This window comes from Manduca sexta, chromosome 13 (assembly GCF_014839805.1).
Source record: "Manduca sexta isolate Smith_Timp_Sample1 chromosome 13, JHU_Msex_v1.0, whole genome shotgun sequence".
Classification (NCBI taxonomy): Eukaryota; Metazoa; Arthropoda; class Insecta; order Lepidoptera; family Sphingidae; genus Manduca; species Manduca sexta.
Window position 1 is genome coordinate 8,200,935 of NC_051127.1, and position 24,055 is coordinate 8,224,989.

The 24,055-nt window shown below is 35.0% G+C and overlaps 1 long non-coding RNA gene across 1 annotated transcript in view; it reads left to right on the plus strand.

Annotated features, from left to right (window-relative positions):
• The first annotated feature begins 2,534 nt into the window (after nucleotides 1-2,534).
• The window catches only part of LOC115445003, a 64,841-nt gene continuing 43,320 nt past the window's right edge, over nucleotides 2,535-24,055 (plus strand). The window contains exons 1-2 of the long non-coding RNA XR_003938784.2: nucleotides 2,535-2,704; nucleotides 18,000-18,209. This is a non-coding gene — a long non-coding RNA (uncharacterized LOC115445003). The remainder of the gene's footprint in view (nucleotides 2,705-17,999; nucleotides 18,210-24,055) is intronic.

A 24,055-nucleotide genomic window follows, 5' to 3' on the forward strand; every position in this document is an offset into this window, starting at 1 on the left:
TAGTCTCACGACTTCCACCATCACGTCCAGCGCTGCTGTAGTGACAAAACAGTCCAATATGTACAGCGAAAGCTTTGCTTTCCAGTATTATGAGCTTTGCTTTTAAAACATTTTGTGGCCACGCTGTCTATCAAAAATAATCAGCCCGAACAAACTTCTTCTCTTGTATAATGTTTGTGATATTTAAAAAAAAAAATAAACAATCTTTAGGTGGATCGTTTATTTTTATATCAATACGGTGGCCCTTGTATCAGTTTTGTGCTGCCACCTACAATCGTGTACGTTCCCTATTGAAGTCGATGATGGCATAATGTAGCTAAGGTTACATAGGTGTCGCTATTTTAATAAAATTGTAAATATATTCTACGAAAAAAGAGAATCTTCGGAGTCTACATTTTTAATTAACTCTATTTCAAATTTTAAAATCAATTCTTTTGTGTTTCTATTTTTATTGATACGATTATCACATTGAACACGTGACCTACTTATTTAAAAAAAAACTAAATTCATATTTAGTAGGGATTTGTAACTGTTTACTAAAATAATGTTGAAGGGTTTGTTAAAACTTTGTAATAAAAGTAATTTGTTAAAACCTTTTTATTAATTATCATATGATGATCTACATCCACTAATATAGAAGCAAAAGTATGTGAACATATTTGGATTTTTATAAAAGAAATAAACGCAGAAATACTTAACTAACGTATTTGGAAGAATTTAATACAGAACTGTATCCGTAAAATCAAAGGATATTGCCATTTTTAGCTACCTAACACCTTTTATAGAAAGTGTGAACTTTTTATACAGATTTAGATCAATTTCTTTCAACAGGACTTGCACACTCTATACAAAGTATAATACAGAACAATAAAATATAGTACCTACATAATATATAATTATCTCGAATGAAACTTACAGTGCCCCGATCGGAAACTACTCGTAATCAACGATTACATTACATCACCCACAATGTAAGCATTATTATTAGATTTTATAACCTACGTATTACCTGACCATTACTACACATGTTATTGTTCACATATCTACGGATATCTGGATAATATTGATTATAAAGAAAGAAATAGAACGTGTATGCTCCCAAATACAACCTAGTGGTTAATAAATTCACGAAACGAAATTAGAATAATTTATTACTATAGGTATATCTTGTTTTTACACAATTTTAGTAGTTTTGATATGCATTCTGAACTGACCGTTATTAATTTATCTACTCTGTTCATCTATGAAAACTACATGAAAATCCAGTTGGTAGGTTCGGAGATATGCGCTAACTAAAAAACAGAAAACCAGATAAACAGAAAATAATTTAAAAATTCGCACATTTGTGACTCTTCTTCAGTCACCCCCTTTCTTTTTGTTACTGCTCTTTCAATGTACAGACACCGGGTTTGGAATCTTGTTAACATTTATGTATGATTAAAGGTTAATAAATAAACCCTTAAATGCATTTAAATGCAATTCGACGCGTAGTCTTGGATGCGTTAGTCTATTTTTTAGTTATATTTTGGATCGCTAAAGGTTTAAAACAATTTTCATATATAACAGAAACTAACAATAAAAGCCTCACATCCATTCAAAGCAGTCACAACTAATAGAGTAATAGCAAAAATATTTTTTATCCCTGTAAAGTGTTCTTTTGATACTTAGGTTTAGAACAGATCATGATTTAAAGACTCAACCATTAAACCTAGTATTTGTTGTCTTTTTTATTATAATTGAGTACATTAATAATGATAATTTTTAATAAATTTGCAGAAACTAATAATTATGCAATATTAGAATTTTGACGTCTTTCTCTATGAAGTAGTAAACATGAAAGAAGTAAAGTACTTTGTGTTATGTTTCAATGTAGAGCCATGAAAAATATGATTATTAGCCATCTAATCATATGAGTATTTAAAATCGATTAAATTGTTAATCACAATATAAAAGCCTTTTTGTTTTTGCTTAATATTTATTATGCTTAACTCTGGTAGAACTACAAAATATCTAATAATTATACGGTAATCATGATAGGTGGAAATAACAACAACAGATATAAAAGTTATATTATAATCGTTTCTCAGAGTACAAGCAGAACTATTGATAAGGTGTTTCTTAGGTCCAAATGACTTCGCCATAAACCTGTTTACGTGGGTATAAAGCAATGACGTCAAAATTTCCTCGTGATGCTAACAGTAATGTCAAGGTTAGGATTCACATTCGGTGCCGAAGCACTTACTTAATCGAATTTTCCCTAAAGTTAAAAATCTGCGGGATGAATAACTACAGGTTCGCTAAATCAAGGTGGTCATTTTTTGTACAAATTTGAACCACAAACTGGTTTGATTTCAATGCAGGCATTTCAAAAATCTGGGTCCAGCTCCAGCAGAGCGCGACTGTGTTTGGCAACACAACAGCAGCAAACTCGACGGCACATAATGACATAATTGGCGGGGGGTCGTGTGCGGAGCGCGCGGCGAGAGGGTAGGGGGGGCTACGCCGCGGGACGCATGCGCGGGTTTGACGGCCAAGGTCGAGGCCGCGCGCGATTCTGCCGCACACCGCCGCGTCGGTTGGTTCCTCTTGCGCGCCCTCTTTCTCGAAACGACTTCTGAGGGACATATGCGCAGTTAACGTGAGTGATCAGCAATCTCCTATGGCCTGCTCACCATTGCGGCTGCACCTCCACCTCCAGCTAAAGGTAATTTTGTTTATTCAGTATGGCGGATCGGGCCGCTGCGTCTGACGGACTAATCGATCTGTTGTGTAATGTTTGTAATCATAGCTATAGGTGCACTTCTGTTGTCTCTCATATCGGTATGTTTTGAAAACATCTGCGCCTTTCCACTTCTCTCACATTATTTCCAGTTATTTAACAAAATAATCGATTTCTTAGTTGTGCAAAATTGCTCAACACACCTTGCGCACTTCTCACGTCATCGCTTCAACGTTAATGTTATGAACAAACACCAAGTTATATCTTTGATACGGAACAAGCAAATCAGAATTCACATCGGCACATACATATATTCGGTTATCCTATAAGACAAGGTCGTGAATTTATAGCAACCCAAATGTCCATTTTTTGTTTAGTTTTTCTGTTTCTAGGTCGTTTTAATCGTCAAAGGCACCTCCTCATGTCAAATAGACGTTTTGTTCTTATCTGGAATGTATTATATAGGTAGATAATAAGTAAATTGATCGAAATAGATTCACTGCAAATGATCTACGTAGCGACATATTCCTATGAAAATGTTTCTGTAAAAAACCTTGAAAGCAATCACATGATGACAACTTTAACCGAACAACGAAGCCATACCTTGTGGGATGTGGGTAGTAACGTAGCCATGTTTGATTCATCGAATGTTACATCGATTAAATTTAATATTGATTTTTCGCATCGATTTATTTACATAAAATCAGTTAGTTTTTAGATTAGCAGGCGTACCATGATTTGCATAAAATGTTATGTTTTTGACTTATAGATGTAAGCTATAATTGTGTTATTACCCAAATACTAGTAGTCTAATAAATGCGTACAACAAGCTTTGTTGTACGTGACCTTTAACATGCCTTAAAAGAAGAATTGACTATGTATTGTACGGGTATTTAGTGACATAATTTAATTATCCTTGAGCTGGTGTTTTGATTTAGATACGCTCTTTTTGAGGCTAGAATACATGTTAATATATAGTTTGGATTTTTTGTTTTTAAATATTCAATTTATTTTACTGTGTTTATAAATCGTGGGGTTTGTCTTCTCTTCTCTTAGAATGTTGCATTTTAATGTATATTATTTATGGAACACTTTTTAGAACAGAATATTTAATTATTATGTTATATGGTAGTATTTTATAAATCTAAAATGATTTAAATGATAAAGAAGCGTCTTCTACTATGAATATGAATGTCTTTAGATGTTTTTATTCATGTTTAGATGATTTTGATAAATAAGATACACAGATAGATGATGTCTTGGATCAACATACGGCTACTTTTAAACCTGAAAAAGTATACAGTATGACTTATATTCCTTTAGAAATCTCAAGAAAGTCTTGAATAAAAGCTTCTACATATACTATTGACGTTATATATTGCAAAGTATCTCAAAATCAATCTGTATAATGAAAATAAGAAAATAATTAATTTTAAATCTTATGGAATTTATTATTATTAGGAGCTTATCTCTCTTATGGAGAGAAAATTTGTCAGATGGCCTTTTTTTCGGTAATTATAGAAGGTAATATTATGATGCAATTAGCGGGGCAACCCTATAAAGAGTGGGGTTCCGTGTGCGCAGTATTGCTAAACACCTAAGTTACAAGAACGCAGATAAAATATGTTAAATATACTATTGCGCATGTGCAATCACGCAGAAGTCTAATCCGATTCTCGATATTATTTATTCGATATTTTTGTTTCTGGTTTTAAATCTTTAACTGAGAACTGTCAATTTTGTAACGCCAGACCGAGAGAATAATAAACCTGCTCTGAGGGCGCCACTTTTGCTTTTTTGTTTTAAAGTTAACGTTGACAGTACAAGAAATGAGTTCTATGTTTTACCATAGTGTAGTGTGTTTTTTTTGTTATTTTTCTAGTCAAGCTGCACCAATAGTCCATAGCCAAAGAAAATATACTGAGTAATAAATAAAATTGACAAAATCTTGGAACAAAATATCTGAGTAGCGAATCTATGTTTGTAGTAAGGAGGGCGCATGTGCAGAACTTATCCGCACCTACAAGCTCGTGACGTAGAATAACCAGAATCTAAAACAAGACAACTATTGGCTGCATGTTGGCTTTATCTCTCAAACTTTTCAGTTAATATTCATTTGAGAGGTGCATAGGAAGTACGGAGGGTAGAATAGCACCATCTTATATAGGGGACAAGTTGCACAAGAGTCCCGCGGTATGCACCAAATTACAATACAAAAACCCAACATAATGGCACTAGCGTAACATGAGGGTGTCATGAATTTTGCAGTTGTTAACAGAGCGTAGCGTGCTGAGTTGAAATATTTAATATACTGGTGACTAGTGTAGTTGATGTTGGAGGTTAATGAAACTGCAGTGTATAACAAAGCGGAAGCTGTTTTTCTTGTTTAATTTAATATCCTTCCCAAATAAATTTTGGCGCCATCGTTAAAATTGACCCACTTGCTACCGTGGCGCCACTATAATTTGACGCTTTTACACGGAGACTTCCCAACACGAAATGTTCGTCGTTACTTCTATCCTAAATAGCATAAATTAGGAACATATATCGTTCTCTATGCAAATCTGCGAAATAGTAGTTAAAACACACAAATTGCAGGGCAGCTAATTCCGAGGTTTTTATTACGTGGAAATTATGGGTCTGTGTCGATGAAATTTAATATTTTTTTATTTGTCCTTTTCTCTCACATACACACATCATCACGCATTTATCACAGAAGGGGTATGCAGAGCCGTAACCAGGGCAGCCACTTTTTGCCAAGTGTGTTTCGTTCCATGATGTGATAGGGGGCGAATGCAGTACCTCAGAGCGCTGCGTATCGCGCAAGCAGTACAACTACGCCACCGAGGCAGACAGTAAATTTTTATATGTGCTTTTCTCACATACAGATATATTTTTACTTTTCATCTAATAAGTAATTCGAGATTTAATACAATTACTTCCAGGTGTCTATAAAATACATTATAAGGACAGATTCAATGAATTGTGAGGACAATTTACAACTAAAATTTAATATTGAAATAAAAACTAAAAACTATTTAAACGGATTTTATCGCGGATTTTTTTTTAAATAATAATATAAAAAACCGCGATAAAATCCGTTTAAATAGTTTTTAGTTTTTATTTCAATGTCTAACATTCGCGTAAACATAAGAAATCATTAAAATTTAATATTTTTTAAAAATATTACCTTCTCTGAAAAGGTAATATTTTCGGTGTTCCTCTAATAATTCGGGATGAAAAGAAAGATACAAAATGTCTAATTAAATACAGTACTTCCAGTTGTCCATAAATAAATTATTATGGTTTTATATGAGTAAATTTTTTACTCGTATACCTTCTACATTCAGACCAAATTTTGTTTATTTTTCTATTTTTAAAAATATTAGTAAAGCAAATTTATTGGCCTAAGTTAAGTTTTTATAGGACGGAAAAAAAATAACATGTAGCATATTTTCCAAAATATTTCTATCAATATACACAATTATGTATAAGTACAGCATTATATTAAAAAAGAATACCTATATACCCTTCGCTAAGATGCATATAAAAGATGTTGTATGATGTAGGTACTATTTATATATTTTTTAAACTTTTGCAACGCAATTGTGATGATTTATACCTCATCCAAAATAAATAAAGAAGTTTTAGAAGTAGTTCGACAAAATAACTGATAATTTTCTAAAATATATTATAGTATTTGTCGAAAATTTAATTTAATAAAATGCGAAGTTGATGGATATAAATAAAATGCAACTTATCATAGCTTTTAAACATTGTTCATTAGGGAAGCCGTGAAACTAGAAAACAACAAAAATCCTCATCGCATTCAGTAGCTTTTTAATATGTTATTTTGTGAGACTTGATAAATTCTTTATCTAAAAATAAAAAAAAATCTTAAATTGCTCGGAAACTGTTGAGTTCCGAATAAGGCTTCACGCGACAAAATCGATAGCCTCTGACACAATCTACATAGAATTCTTCATATTTCCGGTCACCCGGTATACCATATTTAATAAAATTACGTAGAGCATTAATTCCTGATAACGCACCGATATCAAAGACAATCAATTATAATTATTATGTCGCAATACAACAAATAGTACTAAGATAGACACAGATGTGTTTTCGAATTCATCACGATTACCTATGGTTTTATTTATGTATGTGTGAGTGATGCACGTCTGTGCGCGTGGCCCATCCCCTTGTATTTAGGTCAGGGGAAGCTGCGGGTGGTCCGGGTGGCCAGGGGTGGCCAGGGGAGGTGGGGTGCACGTGGGCGGCCCATCTCTGTCACCCCTCTATCGACCGATTTACCGCTGCCGCCCACAGATAGAAAAAAAATGTTTATTAACTCAACAAGAATATATAAAAAGGGATTCCAGGAATATTTCCCTATGCTTCGTCAGCTTCTTTCATTATTTATTTCTATGAAATATTAATGGCAGTCAATTTTAAATGATAAATTAACGTTTTAATTGAAATAGCGGTTCTAAAGCCGTCGCGTCATCTATTTTAAATAAGGTAGCCTGACCGAAAATAACCTGGTCCTTATCATAGTCCAGTTTTAAATAGAAATCCTGGTAAAACTTTACCAAAGCGTTTTATTATGTTATGTGGACTTGTACGTCTGTAAACATAAACTGAATTTATATATCTGCGATAGGTTCCTAAGTCACTGCCAATTTGAAAATAACTGATTTGTTTTTATAATGCGTCGAAACAGCGAACAACTAATTATTTTCGTAAAGAAAACTGTTATTAAATGTAATTAATTTAAAGTGCACTGGCATTTTTTCCTATCGCAAGAATATACCTAGTTTTTTCGAAATTGAATTATAGCTTTAAATTATAGCTTTATTGTTTTTTGAACTCATATGAAGTGTTCCATTCATGTGTGTATAATATATGTAATATTTTTTCCTGCTTATATTTTTTCGGCGTTCTATGTCTTCTTCGATTCTTCTCAAACGATATTTCTTCAAACAATTGAATAAATAGGCGCTTTCCGTATATTCCAAATTTAGCTACAAATTATGGCTTCTGTATGCTATTTCGCAAGCAATTCTTTATTATTTATTCTTGTATGTGATACTTAAAAATATTAAAAACAAACTATTAATGAGAATCCTTATTTTTATAAAAAAAATATTTTTCTAATAGAAGGTAAGCAAATAAGTACCTAAATTATTATGGCTCATTTGATCGTAAATGATTACAGACCATTATTATCAAACAGCCAGAGAAATCGTGAGTACGTTACCGAGCTCAAGCCTCAAGGAAAATAAAAGGATTGAGGCAATTTGTTGTCCGTAATTTCCCAATGATGACGGTATGAAACACCTCAGCAGTGACTGCAGACATACAAATGTACGTGTAATGTTAACAGAGATTTTTTATACGACAATAGTCATAGAATTGCCAAAACTGCAACGCTTTACCATGTGTTCCCATACTAAAATTAGCGCATAATTGCGCCAAAACCAAAGTGTAGTCACGACTCAGAATAATTTGACACTAGCATATAAACATATATTATTGTCACTTCTATACAAACTAAGGTTATGATATCTCATAATTGAGAGTATTGTTTAACACAATCAACATTCCCGCTCTTTATTTGCTGGTAGGATATATTTTATATCCGCCCGGATAGCAATCACCGTACACCAGGTGTTAGAACCCGCCATAGTGGCCCATGTAAGTGTATCGCGTTCCGGGATGAGCCTGTGTATATCCGGTACCAACAGGCCGTCATAATTGTAACGACTGCCAAGGGGTAATCATCTCTCGTCAGTCGACATTCTATTGGACCCCACTTCACTTACCATCAGGTGCAGTGGGGTTAAATAACTGATACATACAGAAATAATGTATGAAATTTAAATAGATATATGTCTATGAAAAGTCAGCATATAGTTTAGCTACCCTGCGACCCAATCCAGGTTTTATGAATTTGTCTTTACAATATTAATGTCAACGGATGCGCATCATTATTTGTGCGAGACGGAAGACATCCTTCTTATAATAGTGGGTAATGACGTAATCAGCTACCTTCGTGCCTGCCTGGGTATTAAAACGTTAATATTTAACCGAGATTATCATTACTGATTTTCAAGTTTGGATAAATTATGTATACAAGTGCCTTTAGCTCGTAGTCTTGAATAATTACTGTTTCACTGTTTATGGTTTTAAAAGTATTGCCGTGACTATGAATACATATAAAATTATCTATCATTGTAACAGTAGCTTTGAAATATATTATTATTAGCATTATATTACTGAAATGCCGATGTTCATGGGCGACGATGATCACTTACTAACAGGTGAACCGTATGCTCCCTATAACATACAAAATATGTATATTACTAGGTGTTACTTGCGACTTTACTCGCATAAAAAGCCTTTCCCGTTAGGTACTTAATTTTAAGAAACCAATGTAAGACTACTTAATTATCCGAGATTTACAATATGTCATGTATGTATTTTGTTTTATCATAGATGTTCTTATATTTAATCAGAAATAATAAATGTTAATCAGTTCTTGAACTTGAAGCATAGGTAACTGCATAATAATTTTATAGTTTTCTCTGTATTCTATACGAGTTTTTGCTTGCCGCATGAAATGAAATCGGGATAGAGGCCCTCTATATATTTTTCCGGGATAGAAGCCTGTGACCTTCCCCGGGTCTCAAATTATCTGCATACTAAATTTCATGGAAATCCCGTTGGTAGTTTTTGAGTTTATCAAGCTGAGATAGACAAAGAGTTGCGGCGGGAGACTTTGTATCATAATACATTTTTAAAGAACTTTTTAAGAGGAACAATTCCGTCATACATATTTTTTGCGTAATTCTAATCGTTTGCTTAACACACGCAACGGAAGCTCTCAAAAGGAATAAATTTTCCCTGTTTTTGCAACATTTTTCATTGATACATTAGTGGTATAGTCTTTCTCGATAAACAGGCTATGCAACACTAAAACGATTAAAACCAGTAGTTCCTGAGATTAGCACGTTCAAACAAACTTCAGCTTTATATAATAGTATAGATTAGTTAAGTAACATATTTACATTTTACTCATATGGATAACGATTCCCGTGGTTGAAAACCCGTCAGTTGATCTTTCCAGCGTGCCGCGTCTCGGGGTCAAGCGTTGTGCATCCGAATCTATACTAATATATGAAGCTGAAGAGTCTGTTCGTTTTTGTTTGAACGCGCTAATCTCAGGAACTACTAAAACATTTTTTTATATAAAATTAGCTACATTACTCCTAAGTGCTATATGTATATTTTTATCCCGGGAAAATATTTAACCCGGTAAAACTTTCATGCTGGCAGCCGCAGGTAAAAGCTATACTTTATAAAAAGTAAAACTGGGAGGCACAATTTTAGTGTACTCTGAAAGATTTATCCCCTTATTCATAGACGTTATTTATCTAAGGACGGAGCATTGCTGTGATAACAAGCCTGTTTCTCAGTGCTGACGGCATGGCAGGCTTCGCAGTGCGTTGACATAGGGCCGTTGTGATTGGCTAATATTGAGATACAACTTGAATCTAATTGGCTGTCAGATAAAAAAAGCTGAGAAACAGACTTGTTATCAAAGCAATACTACGTCCTTAGATAAATATCGTCTATGAATAAGGGGGTTAAATTTAATCGCTGCTCAACGTTATGCATGTGCGGAGTGGACTAATACGTGTTAGCATATGTTGCCATAGGAGCTATAGAAAGGGGAGAAAACCGGGCCCTTTGCTCACCATGACTAATCCCTAGGTACATGGCAACTTGACAGTCGAATAAAACATCAGTAGGTATTAAATTTATAGGAAATTGCGACTCAACAAATCAATGTGTCCATATTTATCAGCGGTTTAATAGCACCACCAATTTGTATTTTCTTTACAATTTTTTATTAAGTGCATAATATATTTTTATACCCATTACTATACATTTTTTATTAAATCATCACATACATCAAAAACTTTGATAAAATTGAAACGCTCTACCAAAATTTTGTGAGTGCGATATCGACAATATCGGAAAGACCATGATTTAGCGACTGATCGTCTCATTTAAAGCACGTAATAAATCTGGAATGTTTACAAAGCGCAGGGCGTCCGCGTCTCAGCTGAGGTTGGGCGCGCGCCTATCGATCGGCACCACCCTGCAAGGACAAGGGCGCCCGAGCAGGGTTGCCACTTCGCTCTGACAATACAAGAGTTTCAAGCCGTGTGATTATGTTGTTAAATAATATGATTGCTTTGTGCAGATGGAACATTGTTTTAATGACTTTACTGGAATATAATGTTTTAATATTTGCATAAAATACAGATCGAGTTTAAATCTTGAGTGATGTAGCTGGGATTGCGGAATTAATTTAAAAATATTTCGATCTTTTATTGTAGTAAATCGCCTTTATTTCCCCATAAAACAGTTTTCAAGATATACTTCAAGGATTTAAAAGGGATTACCAAGGCTGTATGAAATTTTACAATGTAGAGTAGCAACCCTGTCAGGATGGCGTTCGTGACGCGCGGCTGTAACGTAATACGCCGGTGCCGATTACACAAGGATGCCTAGACATACAGTATACCTAGTACATGTTAAGTAATTGTTATAGCACTGTAATTAACGTGTCGAGTATGGGTTCAGAGGCGAATGATTAATTTATTAACTTTCAGAACTTGTGTGAGATGTTTTGTCAAAGTGGCTTTGTTCAAACTTGAGCCTTAAATTTATGACGGCTAATTCTCGCCCTACCAATACGTACGTAGTGAAAATGAACTTTTACAAATAAGCTTTATCATCTAAAAACTAACACAAATTCAAATCAAATGTTTTGCAAAATATTTGCAGGGATATAAGTAATAATATATTGTGTATTCATTTCCTCTCTGCCCACTGTGCCGGGACAAGTTTTGCGCGTGCGCATATCTAACCGTTCCGCTTTAGTGGATAACAGTCCTTACTCAAGCGCATTTCATTAGTCTTAAGTGTCCTTTAAATGAAGAATGAAGGAAACAAAATGACAGCAATAAGCATACAATAAGTACAATATAATCACAATGTTTATCATCCTTTATAATAAGTGTACCTAAACAATGATAATGAATATAAATTTATCATAAACAAAATAAGTTAAATTATTGGATATATTTTTGCAAAGTATATTCAAACGTTTAATATTGCACGTTCATTTTATCAAATGCAATTTGTATGTAAAATAAAGAGAATGTGGCACACAGAATTATACAAACCAGAAATAGTAATAATAAAACTGGATGAGGTCAAAGAAAGAAACTCTTGACTATTACATAATAATATAATCCTAGTTTGTTCATATAATGCAGTATAATTATTTTAAAACCATCTTATGTTTATTAAGTACTGATGTAAAATAATATTTGAATATTATTGATTTTTTTAACCAGTAAAAAATACTACTTTGAAAGTTTAGGTACAACTGACTATCACTACATAGTATAAAACAAAGTCGCTTTCTCTGTCCCTATGTGTGCTTAAATCTTTAAAACTACGCTACGGATTTTGATGCGGTTTTTTTTAATAGATAGATTTTTTTTAATAGATTCCTCATTTTGAATTCGTAACTGCCGATAGCTTGGGTCTTGAGCTTCGCCGTCGGAGGGTGAATATTTTTTCTTTTTATACGTTTATATACATTTTGATATGCATTTATATTTTTTTTTAATATTTAAAGGTGTAAAAAAATTACTTTCAATGTAAAAAGAAATACTAATACCAGCTTTAAAATATATGGAAGTACTTTTTTACTGAGCTATGAACGTGTTGCCCTTAATCTACTATATTAAAATAAAAAAAATTGTCTTTGTATTGACATCGTCAACTTTAAAACTAAAACGCAGATATGGCGACCTCAAGGCAGGTTTTTTATTTCTCTGGTCAGACTATAATTGTCTATTTAGAACTAATAGTTTAATAATGGCAACATAACAGTAAAGTGAATAACACATAAACTGTAAAAATAGAGCATAAATAAAATAAAGATGACATATTTCCGATACACACCCATATACATATACACCTGTAATGTGGTTATTCATTCACAGCCGAAGATATTTGAATATTCAAATTTAATAAGCATCATAAATAACTTGACAACTCATATTTATTGATCAATTACGTTTATTGAGTTTTGTATTACTTCTCACTAAGGTTTTTAAGGTGACAGTTAAAAATTTTGTCCATTAACGACCAGTTTCTTTATAGAGTAACAGTAAAAAAAAATGTACTTTTGGAAACTATGACGTTTGTGGTGTGGCAACTTATGACTTTTTCTTTAGCGACGTTTGTTTGGCAATTCTTATAGCTTTTGTTTAATTGTTACTTTTACTTCTACTTTTCATAAAAAAAACTGTCTGTAAACGTTACACATAACTTTTAAGTTTATTAACCTTTAACTTTATAATGAAAAGAAAAAAGTTAAATAACGAAACCTCTAAACAATCTTGTTTTCTTAACTTTTTCGTAACTTCATTGTGTAATGTCCAGGCCATTGTTAAACAAACTCTTTTCTTAAAAACTTTTATAGCTGCATTTAGAAAACATGTAATGAATTGAGTAACCACTATGGGGTCATTTCATAAGTTTGGTTTTGTTCATTATTTTATACGTAACCGTAAATAATACGAAAAAGAAATTCCTTTATGAAATCAGCATCAACATTATTTGGAAAATGTCAGTCATTTAGATATGAAAATCTTGATGTCAGCAAAAGTGGGGGCGTGATGGGATTGCCGCGCTGTCTCTTTCTCATGCACGTAGCGTTATGGCCGGTAACATTTGTTGACGTCATATTTTGCTGTTACTGTAATTTGACAGCTACACCTTCCAGCAAATTTCAAAGCTTTGTACCATATTTATTATAGTTTGGATTTAGAAAATTCTTTTTACCTAAAATCTTAGTTATCATACATTTTGGATAAATTCATTCAAAAAAGTTATCAACTACTCTATTCTTTGACGTGTTTTTTCGGGCCAATATGTCCTTTGAAAGTATAATGCATTAATTTAATATTTGAGAAATTCCGTTTTAAATTAAAAATAAAAATAACAAAAAAAGTGCTTATATTAAATATAATTTTAAATTTTTATATAAGTCCCTCATTTATAAAAGTCTATCGGAATATTATCATAATTACAATAAACAATCATGTTCTAAATTCAAAGATAAAAATAGTAATAAAACATTTCTTTACACAGCGGTCTCTTTAACCATCGATTGTTTTAATCAGATAGCTTGATTGAAAAGCTCACGAGAGGTCTATTCGTCGATGTCCAGCCAGATATGGAACTGGTTTAGCAGGTAATCCCACTGGAAGACGGGGAATGTAAAAAGAAGGCGAAATTCGTTGCTACAAAACGTCAGCCATCCGCGATTTTAGGGCTCACCTAAATAGTTATAAAATTTCACACAAATACATTTGATGGCAGGCCTACGAGATTATATTCGGTTGCGATACACGATTTTTCAATAGACCGCTCATAGAAGCTAAGAAATTAGGAGATTATGTGCTATTGCCCACTAATTAAGTTCATATTGTTCGGTGCCTGACAAAGGAATACCAAAATCATTTGCGTTTGGTGTTATAGAAAATGTAAGTACATTTTAGGTTATGACATACCATTATGAATAATACCTAAATACCTGTTCCAACTTCTTTGGCATAATTAAGTCCTTTGTTCTGTAAAATGTGCTAATGTTTTCATAAAGTAAAATATATATTTTTTTCTTTCAATAAATAGTAAAATATAATATTTAAACTTCTACTTTTGTGTTAGGTTTTTTATTTTAATTTTATCGTGTATATCAAAGTTGCAATATCGGTAATAATTTTTCCTTTGTTCCACCTCATAATCTGTTAAGATCTACTTTATACCCGTGACATAAATATGTGACAACGCAAAGGATGCAATATCACATTGACTGTCAGGTTCAGTAACAACATCCGTTCTTAATCCCATGAAACATTAACCATAGTCGATCGTGATGGTCCGGCTAACTTAGTTAAGTACTAAGTACCTTAGTGCCCGGAATTGGGGTATCTAGCGCGGCTAGGACGACGCAGATTCGCCAGGGACGGATGCGCGCGCAGCTAGATCGATCTCCAAACTTCACTCCCTGATCACTCCTCGCTCTACCCGCCTGCCCTCTAGTCTCCCTCCTCCCAGCTCTCCCGACACGTGTAGGCACAGCCATCACTTTGATCCATTTTGTAATAATTACGTTGTTCTCCGTTGTATGTGATATTATGTGTGAATGATATTTCGCGTTATATTTTAGGAATTAAATAGGTGTTTTAATATGGTATGTGAAAAATGACGGTGTTGCAAAAAGTGTGGGTAGGTGCGAAAAATATATATTAATACCTGCCATATGGTAGCGATAATGTTAAACGATGATTTTGCTGGACATCACCTTTGACCTTTTTGTCTAAGTGTACTAATGGCAAAGGTGACGAGCTATTTTCGTGTTCACCTGCAATGCTACTTAAATAACAATGAAAAGGTCTTATACATATTGATATTATGTACCCACTTAGTAAAATTGATGCGGATGTCGCAAACTTAGTACTTATTCTATCAAGATTTACTTGTTTATTTAATCGATATTGATGCTATTTGACGTAACGTCTTTGTTTTTTTAGTGGTTTAAATATTGCGCTATAAATATTCTTAAATATAAGTAACCTCTAGAAGCAAATCTGTATCCCAGATTCGAATAGTAACGTACTATTATAGTAACATATTTCGCTCAAATAATATTTTCGTGGAATATAAACTCTGTAAAGAACTTGTAATGCCAGACCTTCAAAAAAACTTAAATGAAACCTTGGATTGCGCTAGTTTCAAAATTAAAATTCACGGCCATTAGACTAATGGAGCGACGTTCGCTTCCCCTAAGCCCTAGGCAGTTTAATTCTCCATTTTTTTTGAAATGTGGTAAGATGCATTGTTATAATAACAGATTTTAGTTTAAATGGTAACTACAGATTTTAAGCATAAAAAATGACTTTGTGAAGCAGAACCCTTAATTATGAATAGATATAAGAAGTATTTATACTTCCATTATTAAACGGAGTTGAGATTAGCAAGAAAATTTGTAGAAGTTATTTTCTGCAAGCGATTATCCCCGTGTAAACAATCACTGCAACTGACTTCTGCAAGATTTTGAAGCTTGCATGACGCATCCAAGTCTCATGTATACATTACGTTGACAACTTGTGGCGAAAACTTGCAGTTTATTCTGCCTGCATTCTACAGATGCATAAGCAAGGAAAGTTGACAGTTGACGTTATCTATACTTACTATGTTTTTATTCATTTTTTAAACGGATCGGGATCGGCTAAGGTCAAAGATTATGATGCCAAGTCATAAGTACTACCCTTATGTTTATTTTACCGCCAAGTAACAGTCTACGTATGAACTATAATTTTGTTTATGTTTAAAGGACATTGTAGCCAGCGTAATTACTGGATATTACGAGACTTTACATCTTATGTCTCAGGATTAAGACCGCTGAGGAATGCCACGCAGCACTTTATATGTTTGTTATGGGTAGAACTTTAAAGGCGGTCGTTTTGTTTTCAATCAGGCCACAGAACGTAACATTATATTAGATGTGGAAAAATTTGCCCAAAGGAATACGTGCCTAGTCATTCAAATTAATATTTAAAAAAGTTGCAAGCAATAAATATTTGTCTTGCACCGTAAACAGTTTTGAAGAACTTATACAAGTTACCTTGATGGTCGCTTACGAACGCGTGTTGCTAAAAAAATATTGCCGTTAGTGTAGACACATCTGGATGTTGTTGCTTAATAAATTGCTGGAACAACTTGCTAGTCTAAACACGGCCTTAGATAACGAAAACTAGTGTACAAAATATAAAGGATAATCTTTAAAAAGTTATTCTAATATTCTAAAATTAAAATAATTTACACAAATAATATAACAATAGCAATTAGTAACAGATTTTAAAGATATCAACTTAGATAAAAAGTACTTATCACACTAAAACACACAAGTACTAGTCGGATGGCAACAAATTCTCAAGAACGACTAGTTTTTGTGTCTTGACTATTACATCAGGTGCTTATGTGCCCCGGGCGAGGCTCATTCGCTACCTCTTAATCGATACACACCAATAGAATTAGATCGACGGAAACGAAATAAAGATATTATGATCTTTGTTCAACATGATTCATTTGTCGCGTGTTTAAAAAAATTACGCTAATTTAAATGTATTTGAGAAATCATGAAACGGGTTTTATAGCTGATTTATGACTTTAGCAAAAAATATCATAAAATATATTTTACAATATCAATATTTTACTTGTTTTCATAAAATTAGAGTCCGTCATAAAACTAATAAAAAGTGATATACTGGTCACACAGTCGCCGCATATCTTTCTACAGTGGTCAATTATGTGAGGGTGTCGCTCAGTCCACTCTGGTGGCATTTCGGATTTCCTTTGTCTACACTATCCCTGTCGCTTAATATAAACTCACATGTGTCTATTGTCGGTAGATTCTAAATCAAGTCAAATAAATTCAGCAGTTACGTTCCGATAGTTTCTTATTGTTGACATAAAGCTGTTACCGTCATTCTAACATAAATCGATCATTACATCGACGCGAAGTCCAAATTGCGTCTCCGTAGTGATTGGTGAAACACGTCCGGGCATTCGTGGTACATAATATTAGTTGTGGAAATGGGCCCGGGCAGTAACGATGGCGGAAGAACGGCGGGAGAGGGGCGGTGCAGCTGCCGGTGCATCTCCATCCCCCGCGGCGCACCCCGCCTCATCCATCCTCGGGCCCCCCTCTGTCCTGCGTCGCCGCGCCTCCGCGCCGCTCTCCCATTTCCCTCGTCCCGTGCGGCCGTGCCACAAGCCCCCCTCTCGCCGCCGCAAGCCGTGCGGCCCCGCGGGTCCCCGCACCGCGCCGGCCCATTGCCAAGTTCAATGCCAAGGTCATGCGCGCGCGAGTGCGACTGCGCGCCGCAATGCAGGAGCGGTCGGCGGCAGGCGGCAGGCGGCCACCTCGCCGTCGCCCGTCAGTGCCTCACCGGCGATCGCGCTAAACACCGCATCGCAATTTTCCACACACGATGCGTTCCAGTGGCTCACCTGACAAATAATAATTACAGTTCCGTAACGTCCGTAACGTGGAAGCAGATTTCTCGCGTGAAACAAGCGAAGCCGTCTGTTCTTATTCACCTCTTGGTTTTTTCAGGTGAACCGTTGTGAATCGCGGTGCATATCGGCGGTGCGGTGGTTATACGTCGATGGTGTTGTTCCGCGACGTGACGGAATCTGTTGAATACATCAATGTGGCCGCTCCGCCGACGCCGACGCCGACACCACCGCCGCGACCAGCGGCAGCGGTGCCGGGACCACGCCATGCAACTACATTATGCAACTTACATCTGACACATGCGCTGCAGTAAGTACTACTTATTCATGTTTTATTACCTTATCACTTTTTTTCCATATACCTACTTCACGCTCGTTGGTGTTCGTGGCGTTAGTTATTGTAGTTTATCATTGTACCGTCATAAAAACGACATTAATTTTGTTGATATTTTTGGATGTTTTCGTATGTGGAGGCTTGATTAGTTAAAATACATCTGTTGGCGATGCGGCTGGGGCTGTCGTGTTACGTGTACTTGCGGCCATGTTTGTTCTAGACATTAGACATCACCTACCTATGTGTGTTTAAGCATGTCCTCTACATGACTCAATTTGACACGAGGCACGAGGCTTATCAGCACATCACGAACGTCACGTTAATATTTACTATCTAACAAGTGCACAAATTTCCGTAAAGAATATCCTCGGTTAGATAAATTTGCCAATGCCAGTTCTAAGTCGAGTTTCACAACAAAAATGTAGCGGTTACGTCATGAAAAAACCACTACAATACTTTTTCCGTGGTTCAATCGATTTTTACGGCTTTTTTTACATTTTAGTTTTCCACGTGTATGGATAAAATTACTAGGAATCCACAGTATTTACAAGGCGCGTTGGTATTCAAAGCATAATTTTTTCGTCAAAAAAATTTGATGCGTGCATGAAACCCAACTCGGCTATGTTTCAAAATGGCCCCGAATATTTGAGACATCAAGGGCGCCCGCTAAACCACCAAGGGCCCGGTACAAAGTTGTATCCTGTTGTAGAGCAGTCCGCAAAAAATGTCGAGTACGTGAGTTCAAGGCAATCGGGTGATCCCAGAACAAACGACGGCTTCGGTAACGCACTTCAAACAAAAACACATCGAGCTACAACTCGCACGTATTATTCAATTATCTAATCGACCACAATAACGATAATATTTTTATTGTACCGAAAGAAAGTAACTCACGTCATAGATAATTTGATGTCGATATTTTTAAACGAGAACGAGCCCTTTTTCCCTTCGCAGGGATTTACCCTTTTGAATCCTTGTGTTCTTACAATATTTACATTGTCTGTTTTTCCTTAACTGTTCACAAGCTTGTATCTATCATATGTAATGGTCGAATACGTAAGATAAAAACATAGTAAATAATAAATATCACGTATTATGGACGTATTTAAATTATTTCAAGTTGCCTTCATTTGATTTTATTACCTATATTTGTTCGCTGCAGTTTATTCAGCTGTTTAAATTACTATTATATGAATAATTTATTCATAGTACTATAGTAAATAATATAAGAGAACAATATTATATTAATTAGTAATAGGATATCGGCTTGCTTCATCCCAGTGGAGTCGTGGCGCATTATCATCTAGCGTCTCTTCCCTAAAAGGCAGAGTAGCAAGTTCTAGAGCAGAATAATAATTGCTAATTATATCATATTATTAAATAAATAAAGCCATCAAACTTAATTTATCAGATTATAAAACTTTGCAACTAATTTGTATGTTAAAAACATATTAAAAACATGCAAATGATAAAAATCTGTATAATTTGTCACTTACTATTTTTATGAACATGTTGGATGTTATCTTGACGATTTTTTGTTTACAAACGAAAGAGATTGATTGAGGTTCATGTGCTACATAAGTTATAAGGCGCATCCGTACAATCACATTTTAAAATAATCTGATTAAAATGTGACTGTTCCAACTTATCGGGATCATAATTATTATGTGCATCTAGCACATACATATTTTCCCTCATACGCATAGTCAATTAAAAAAAAAAACAAACAAAAAATAATTAAAAAAGCAATTGTTTAACTAGCAGGAATTTAATACATATATAGCTATCAATATAAGTGATAGATTTATAGGTAAATTATACATATGGTCAAACATAAGTTAGAAATTATTGCGATCTGCGAAGATCCTATTGCGTCTCCCAGGAGTACGTCCTTAATAGTAATTTCTGTTGAACCTTAAAACTTATATACCTTATTTGAAGAAGCAAACACATATATAAAAAAATATTTATTATTTATTAAATATTATAAATTTATTTATTGCTATAGCGGCTCGTAAGAGAAAGATGAATAAAACTAGTATTTGAGATAAGATTTTGGACCAACATAAAACGAATTAGCTGGACTGAAAACAAGAGAGAACCAAAAATGTCAGTGAAAGAGAAGCAGCTGTACAACTACGTAAAATGTACGGGAAAAGATGTTTGACCATTTGATGCAACGATGACTTGTCAACCTTAGGCATAGTAATACTTCGTTTCATAATGCTCTTAAATTATTTTGACTTCAATGCCCTTCTCAAATCCGACGTGAATATAATAATAATTGCCCAGCAGCTTGGCAGCAAAAATATACAAAGCTATCTACCATTCTGGATAATTCCAATAATCAAGCTACTATAATCACGTGTGCATTATGGTCTTGTTAGTGATGAATCAAATGCACGCAATCTTGGTTGAACGTATTTCTGTTCCTTAATATAAGGGTCATAACTATTTTATAGCTCAATTGCATTAGAAGATGGCATCTTATGTTAAAGGATGATAGCCCAGCATTAGTGCTCGATATGGCGTTAGTCTCGTCTCCTATTACATCAAGGGACGGAACACTCATGACAAAAAGTGGGTGCCCTAATTGCACCTCTGCCTACCCTTATGGGGATATATTAATGTGTATTATGATATGATTCAGTAGCATACAGTTCTTTGTAATTTAGAGTTCAGGATGTTTCAGAAGTTCAGGGTTAAATAAAGATTCCATAATAAACTAATTATCACAGTTTAAAAATGAATACCATACAATTTTTTTCACAAGTGTGTTGCTGCTTGTCTTACGATGGCCTTAAAAATTGTATACATTATGAAGGAAGTACAATTATATAACATTAAGTAACAATACACAAAAACAAACACCTTGGTTGAGAAGAATCGTTTACAAATAAAACTTGTCATTTTTGGAAATATTTCCGTGTTACATTTGTACTCAGTAGTTTAAATAATTGATCGTTCACGGTCGTTATCCATGGTCGAAATTAATTATATAACAACCATATTCGCAACCAGGTGTATTTAAAATTTATTAATTTCACATGAAGCACATGGCGACGGTCTAATGTTACATTAAATTGCTATGGGGGCCTCCCACATGCCAGTTTTGCCTTGAACCCGCGTCCGCCTAACAATAACCGAATAAATAATAACAACCCGATATTCAATGTTGATCTATAAATTACACTGGTCGAAACTAGTATTTCCGCTTGTGTAACGGCCACCCCTGTAATATATTAACCAGTAGGGATCGAAACCAGTTGTGCACAATTCTTTCCTCCGTCGATATTTCGTCGAATCGTGTTCCGACAAATAAAGTGACTAATCAACATTTTCGTAGTATTAAACAAGAAAACGTCCCGATCGGTATTTCCATTCCAAAACAAACGTGCTGTACTGTGCACATTGGCCATAATATTCTGTGTTATGAATTCAAAACCGGATAAACTAGTGCCGGCGGTGCGGGCATCGATCATATGCAAATCGGGAGAAATTTATTGGTGTTTATTATCGAGTTAGATGTGCGGAGAGTCGCGAGCCGTACTTCGTTACACTTTGTAGGATATAATAAAACGTATTTATTTGCACAAACGTTTCGTGCGCGTATCAGCTGACGAGTGATCACGTCACATTGACGTATCGCCAACAACATGGCCGACAAGATGGCCGACTATTTGTTTACCTACAACACTTGCACAGCTATTATAGTCAGTCACACACATTACAAGACAGGTTTATCTTTACAGCAAAAATCTCGTCTCGGACGAATTAAGAAAATGACTAATCAGATAAAGTATTCTGACATAGATAACACGGTACGTGGACGCATAAAGCATCGTGCAGTCAGAAAGTAATTCATAAAGAATGTAAATGAGATGGATGTTTATAAATGTATGTGATTAAATTTTATCTGGTGGGCGCAGAGCAGCACGTGGGGTCCGTGTGACATCAACATCACAAATAAATAAACAATGAGGTTTGCCAAAGCGTGTACGAACTCTTGCACGTGCCCCTTCCCAGTGTGTTCCAACTTTGTGACATAGCGACCGATACACACTTAATTTGTTGCAAGCATGAGTCTGATGTCCCTTCCCACTGTTCTAACATCGATTCATAATTGCGGTTGAGTTCTACATAATGTTTATATTATTTGTAGGCCTCCTCAATCGATATTATTTATGCTTATGTATATGAGTTTTCATATACATAATATAATTTATCTTCCGGTAATGCTTTTGAAAAATTTACCTTTTATGACTTCGTTGTTCTTCATTTAGATTATTATTTGTTCGGTATTACTCCTTATTTTCTATTTTAATCAATTTTTGATAGAATATTTATATTTTTATCCTACTCTATATTAAACAACTGAAATATAGTTTATCACGTCTGTTGTTTTAGAGATTACAAGGAATTTAGAAAGACTAAACAATTAATTTACTGAGCTCCATGTAAATATTTACTTTAATTCATGGGTGAGACTGTTTGCAGTTTACACGCTCTAGAAATCTGATGTCATTTTTATCATCATGATTGTTTTTGTCTGCGTTTATTCCATTATCTTTGCATAAACATTTGTATAGTATACGGGTATAGCCGATAGTCTGTAGCAATACATCAATAAATCGCCCGGTAATCAGAGCCTCAGGTATTGACGCATGCGCTGTTCCGATTTGTATTGTGCCGGGCCTTAGCTCATACCCACGTAATATTGTACGTTGCATCCCACGCCCTTTAGTTTTTCCTTATGTATGTTCATTGTGAAACATGTACAAAAATTTCACAGTACTTAGTTTAATGCCGGTTTTGGTCTTCTTTACAACAATGAATAAGAGACCCAGTTTTTAACATACGTGAACCAAAAGAAAATGCGTTTTAGCTCTCGATTATAATGTTTTCGGATTTATTAATTTTACGAGAAAAAGTGTACTGGACGCTTGTCATAACGTGTGGCAGTTTTGACGTTTATCACAAACGAGCCTTACAAGTTTTAAAAAAAGCTCGCCAAATTCTATAGGTGTATGGCGTATAAAACCAAAAATATCCACCATCATTAATCAGAAATGGTCTGTGTGACGCTCGCTCACATGCACGAGCCCTTTCAAAGCGTATCTACACGCAACACGGCACACGTGCACCGGTGCACACATACACGCAGGGCAGCTCGATGCAGAGCTCTGAGCTGGGTGTGTGCGGCGCGGTATGCGCGTGTGCGTTGTGCGGCAGTGAGGTTGGCGAATGCAGCTTGCTCGATGCACATGCGCGGCCGGGGCGGTGGTGTGGGGGGCACGGCCAGGGTCGCGCAGACCTTGAGCGCGCCTAGCAACAGCGCTGCCAGCGCACACTTTATTTATTTCTGTTTTACTCGTCTGCACGTTTGCTTGCAATTTAAAACAGAACGTTTTATGGAGTCGTAATGGCAGCCGACGGGAATGTGACCTTTGTGTGCATTTGTCAGATGTTCCCCTAGGCACAGGCACAGGATGCGATGAGAATGTTAAATTGTCTTATCATACTTGTTTATCTTTACGAGTCGAGACGGGAGATTTACGTCTATATGCAGTGCGCGATATCATTAAAGCTAAGAAGTGCATTCAGACTACAGTATCTGCTATTTTGCATATTATAATATGCACAGCGTATTGTTCATTGCATCATTCTTTAACGTTTGTTAGGGATAAAAAAATATTTACGTATTACGGATATTCATGTCAGTGTGTCTACCTACTCTCAATTACTTTGCAGTGTTCACTTATTTCTATTGTCGTTTCTTTTTCATCGTTGTTTTTTCGTAGTCTTCACATCAATTGCCTTGT